The following is a 6,000-nucleotide window of genomic DNA, read 5'->3' as shown; positions in this document are numbered from 1 at the left end:
TGTTTGTCTTTCTCCTTCTGTGATATTTCACTCAGAATGATCTTTTCTAGATCCCACCATTTGCCTGCAAATTTCATGATTTCCTCTTTTTTGATGGCTGAGTAGTATTCCATTGTGTAAAAATACCACAATTTATGTATCCATTCCTCCATTGATGGACATCTGGGTTGTTTCCAGGTTCTGGCTATTACAAATAAAGCTGCTATAAACATGGTTGAGCAAATATCCCTTTTGTGTACTTGAGCTAAGTTTGGGTATATACCTAGCAGTGGTATAGCTGGGTTTTGAGGAAGCCCTACTCCTAATTGTCTGAGAAAGTGCCAGATAGATTTCCAAAGTGGTTGTACCAGTTTACATTCCCACCAGCAATGGAGGAGGGTTCCCCTTTCTCCACAACCTCTCCAGCATGTGTTGTCATTTGAGTTTTTCATCTTGGCCATTCTGATGGGTGTGAGGTGAAATCTCAGGGTCGTTTTAATTTGCATTTCCTTGACGGCTAATGAGGTTGAGCATTTCTTTAAGTGTTTTTCTGCCATTCGGTATTCCTCTGTCGAGAATTCTCTGTTTAGCTCTGTTCCCCATTTTTTAATTGGATTACTTGGTTTGCTGCTTTTCAGCTTCTTTAGTTCTTTGTATATAGTAGATATTAGTCCTCTGTCAGATAAAGGGTTAGTGAAGATTCTTTCCCAATCTATAGGCAGTCGTTTTGTTTTGATGACGGTGTTCTTTGCTTTGCAGAAGCTTTTCAGTTTCATGAGGTCCCATTTATTGATTGTTGCTCTTAGAGCCTGTGCTGTTGGTGTTCTTTTCAGGAAGTTATCTCCTGTGCCAATGAGTTCTAGGCTGTTCCCCACTTTTTCTTCTAACAGATTTAGAGTATCTGGTTTTATGTTGAGGTCTTTGATCCACTTGGACTTTAGTTTTGTGCAGTGTGATAAATATGGATCTATTTTCATTTTTCTGCATGTAGACATCCAATCGGACCAGCACCATTTGTTGAAGATGCTGTCTTTTTTCCATTGAATGGTTTTGGCTTCTTCGTCAAAAATCGAGTATTCATAGGTGTGTGGGTTTATTTCTGGGTCTTCTATTTGGTCCATTGAGGAGGAAAGGAATTCTAAGGCCACTTATAGACTACTTGATGTTAGCTTCAAACTTACATTGATTTGAAGAGAAGCAAAGCATCACTAACCCATCAGCTAGAGTAAAGAAATAGATTTCAAGTGATCAATACAGTATGAGTCCTGTCCATCTTATAATGTGCATAGTGAGTACCTGAAGTCATTGTGTGGTTTTAATTCAAGACCTATGGTACATAATGAGAATATACAATAGCTGACAGAATTTTTATATTGGTTCCCTGAATAATAAACTCAAGGTAATCCTATTTTTTATGAAGACCTAGTACAAAATTCTGTAACTGTTTCTTCCTAATAAAATAGTAAACTAAGCAATAACACATTCTTGGAAAGATGAGTCTACCTAATCATATGTGAAGACTGTAGCAGTGGTTATTTTCATTCATAACCATACTCAATTCTTTTTGTTTGTTAACTCTGGAAAAGACAGAGATCTTGAAGAATGATAGGTTTTTCTAGGCGAGAGTTTATTCTAGCCACAATACCAGGAATAGTTTCATTCCTTGAGAATATTAAGAGCACTATTCATCTGCCAAATGCACCCAAACATGGCGGCCCATGTGTGGTCCTGACTACCTCATGTTCTTAGGTGCGAAGATTACTTGAACTCATAATTTTAAATCATTCCGAATAATGTAATGAGTCTCTTTCTCAAAATAAAATAAAGGTCATAAAATGATTTATAAACTAGAATTCTACATGGAAAAAGACTGAACCACAAGTAAGCAGCAAATGTAGAAGTGTTAAATCCATTTGGTGTGATAAATATACTGAACACATCATATAGATCCCTGTTTTACACGGCAGAAATTAACTTCGATGTTTTGATAAGGTAAGATAAAGCAAAATAAAATACCAACCTTCAGGTTGTTTTCAAAATTCTCTTTTATTAGGCAATCTCAAGGCAGATAGTAAGAGTCTAGCTTCATGGTAGTGTTTTGAATATTGTCTTTTATCCTACCAGGGTTTAAGTTAATAGCTTGGTGCATGCTGCTCAGCTATGTCCTGAGCCCTTCACTCTCAATTTGGCATTATTAGGACACATGATCTGCTACATTTTCAGTTCATGGCACACTGGTTTCCATCTGTAGCCCATCTTTTCCTATTTGTCTATTAATATGGCAGAAACTAGGCCTCCCCCCATTTTTGTTCTTCTCCCTTCACCCCATGTCATTGTTTCTTACACATGGGAAAGTGGTCCTGCCTTTTTCAGACACAGATTGCGACTTAGTGAAATTCCTTATCTTCACAGATAATCTATGTAATCCCAGAGCTGTTAAGTGACCTTATTGGTCCCATCAATTCTGCATAGACATGGAATATAAAGGGGGCTGCTGAGGTGCCCCCTGTGGAGTGACAGGCTGTGGCTGATAAGGGGACCATGAAGAGTCATAGCTCTCAAAGAAAGAGAAACACATCATTTATCAGAGATAAATGTGTTTCCCTCTAACACATACAAGCAGGAATAGGAAAATGAGCTCCCATTCAACTATTAACAAGTAAATTAATAAAGTTTTACTCTCTCTTCCTAATTTTGCCAGTGTTGCATGGTGAGCTCTTTTTCCAACATGCTTTCCAAAGAAAAGAAACACTTTGAGCTCACATGCTATGCCAGCATTTCTCTAACACAGCGTTACTGCATTTGAGTTCTGTGTTTCTGCACTGGGGTTGAATTAAAATACAAAGAATAATGATTCTTCAAGGATAAATCACATGTTTTTCTGTTATAAGAGGGGATTACTAAATATGTCTCAAAAGGAGCTTTGAATGATGTTTTTAACCTTTTGTAATATTATGATTACCTTATCTATGAAAAGAAGGACACAAATGAAAGCTTTTGGAAAGGTTGCATCTGTATGTGGCTTGAAGGTTCAAGGTGAAATTTGAAAAGAATCCTTCGGTAGGCAATTATTGGATAAAAAAACCACAGTATTTCATACTGATAAGATTTTATAAAAATAAATTCATATGAGAGGAGTGATGAATTTTCAGAATATTGTGTAAACAATACTAAGAGAATTGTTTTTATTTAGCTGTATGATTGGCAGTGTATAGTTTATAATTAATACAGATTCCAGTAAATTATCAATAAAGACTATACAAAATATTAACTTGAATCATAGTTTTCAATAAACTGTAGTGTAAAATAAGACTAATGAAATGCTAAAATAAACTACAAAAAGTAACAAATGTGGAGATATTAAATCCATTTGTGGGATGGATATCCTAAATATATCACATAGATCCCACCATTTTCTGAAAACTCATCACAAAGTAGAAATAAACTTCAAATAGTATTAATAGAATAAAGTAAAACCTTCAGATTCTATTTAAAAAATGCTATTTGATTAGGCAAACCCAAGGCAGATAGGAAAAAAAAAACAGCTTTATGATAATCTTTGGACTTTTGTCTGTCTTTTATCCTGCCGGGGTTTCACTCAAAATTGATTATTTGAGAATAGATTCATATGCAGTTATCTACAAAGTTTGAGTTGTGGCATGACAAGGGTTCATCGATGTTGTCTACTCTAAGAATTTTATTCTCATAAGGAATGATAGTGGTGCATCCCAATGTCAAAGTGTCATTATTACACTAATCATGTTTTTGTTACTTCAACAAACTTTCTGAGATTGTCAGCTCCCCAAAATAAGAGATGTGTTTGGTCTCAGGTTTGGAGTTAGAATTAGTTGACCCTGTCACTTTTTCCTGTGCTGACGCAGCAAATAACGGTGGTAGTACTTTGGACAGTTGCTTCTCTCTATATAGCAATGGAGGATAGAAAGGACAGAGAAATAGCTTGGCCCACAAAGATCCTACAATGTTTCTGCACCTCTCTCAAATCATGTGCCCAATAGCCTACAGACATTCTACTAAGCCACATCAAAGAATGGCTTTTCAACCCATGAAAACTGCTATGACATAGGAACAACCTTTTAATAACTGATAGTTTGATAAGTAGGTATCTAAACTATAGCAATTATAGTGTATAAAGAAGAGATTTTTGTCAAGAGGCTGTTAAAATTATAAAACTTACTGTTTTCAATTCTTTTTAAAATTTTTTTATAATTTATTCATTTTCCATCCCTATTATAGCCCCCTCCCTGGTCTCCTCCCAGTCCCACCCTCCCTCTCTCTTTCCGCTTATTCCCCTCCTGTATTTCTCAGAAAGAGGGAGACCTCCCCTACCATCTGACCCCAGCCTATCAAGTCTCATAAGGAATGCCTGCATCTTCTTCCTCTGTGGCCTGGCATGACCCCCCCCCACACACACACACACACTAGGGGGAAATGATCAGAGAGCAGGCAACAGCTAGATATGAAAGCTTAAAGTGTCAGTATAAGTGACAAAGATACTATTTGGGGCATTTCTTTCATCCTGATCTTATTTGAAGCACTTGAATCTCATTTCATTTTAACATCTAACACTTTTATTAATTTTTCTATGTATTCTCCATATAGCAACAGAAAATAATTTTTGCATATTACTCAATGATGCCTTCCTAATATATTTTCTTCCCTGAGTGATGACTTATGTATCATTAATGCAGTAGACCTGGAATAGTGTTCAGGAAGGTGTCATAAAAGAAGCCATATTTAGTATGGGATCCAAAGTTGAAGAAATTAAATTAATTAAATATGAAATTAAATATATATATATTCCTATAAAGCTTTTATGTTAATAATTTAATGCTTCCCCAATAAAAGGAAATAATATTTTAGAAGGTGATAATATCCTGTTGGATTGTTTATGAATAGGATCAGTGTTAGCCTGCCAAGGGAGGTGTTCCCATCTACAAAATAGTGGCCCAGTTGCCATGAGGTTACTAGTAAGTGTCTGCTTGGATTTTAGACAAACTTCACAGGAAGAAATCCACGTTTGGTACTATAAACCTAGTCAAAAAACCCATGACTGGGAAGATCACAAGCCCGAACAGAGAAACAAATACTACTGTTTAGCTCAACTAGCACAAATAAATAGCATATTACTAGGAACTGCAGGGAAGGTGATTGATCTTGTTATGAAAAGGCTAAGAAGCATGTCAAGAGGTGACAACCTATCACCCTTTTAAGAGGCCAGATTTGAGTAAGGTCAAACAAAGTATGTGGGAAGAACATATCCAACAGTTTTGAAGCTGTAGCTTAGACTCTCTTGAGTGCTGATAGTAAAATATGTGATGGAAGAAATAACTCCAAGAGAGGACTTTCAGCAAAATCTAAAGTTTTGTGAAATTCTAAATGTTTGCTGTCATATATTATAGCAAATGGCAGAGCCTGTTTTGGGGAGAATACCAAGTGGAGTCAAATGATCTTCTAGGAGCATGTGTTGCTCTGCCAGCTGCTATTGCAAAGAGTCCACAGACACTTCAGAAATTAAGAGTTCCAATTCTCTTTTCATTTTTTTTCCAGTAACACAGACTTGAGATCAGAATTATTCCAGAAGAAGGACTCAGGTTGCTTTTCATTCTTGGTGTTATTCACTCCCTATGGCTTCCTCAAGCACTGCTTTTTTATATTTCTGCACATTTATCTTCAGTCACACCAACTGCAATTCCTGTGAATATGAAACCAGATCCTGCAGAGAGGACTGTGCCAGCTTTTTAGAAAGAACAGCTAGTAAAATGTGGGGCAGCTACATTGTCCCACACTGTCCTGGGTTTTAGGGTTTCAGCTGAAAACTCTGATGTTATTCTTGTATGCCTTTCTTTGTAAGTTGGCTTTTTCTTCTTAGAGCAATTAAATTGCTTATTTGTGCTGTAGTCTGCATTATCGTTATAATGTGTTATATCAAGGACATCCTTTGAACATAATGTTTGGGTTTAAAATGTCTCTCAAATGTTTTCTGCTTTCCCTATAATTTTC

Source organism: Meriones unguiculatus, chromosome 17, assembly GCF_030254825.1.
Source record: "Meriones unguiculatus strain TT.TT164.6M chromosome 17, Bangor_MerUng_6.1, whole genome shotgun sequence".
Lineage (NCBI taxonomy): Eukaryota > Metazoa > Chordata > Mammalia > Rodentia > Muridae > Meriones > Meriones unguiculatus.
This window is presented reverse-complemented; position numbering follows the sequence as displayed.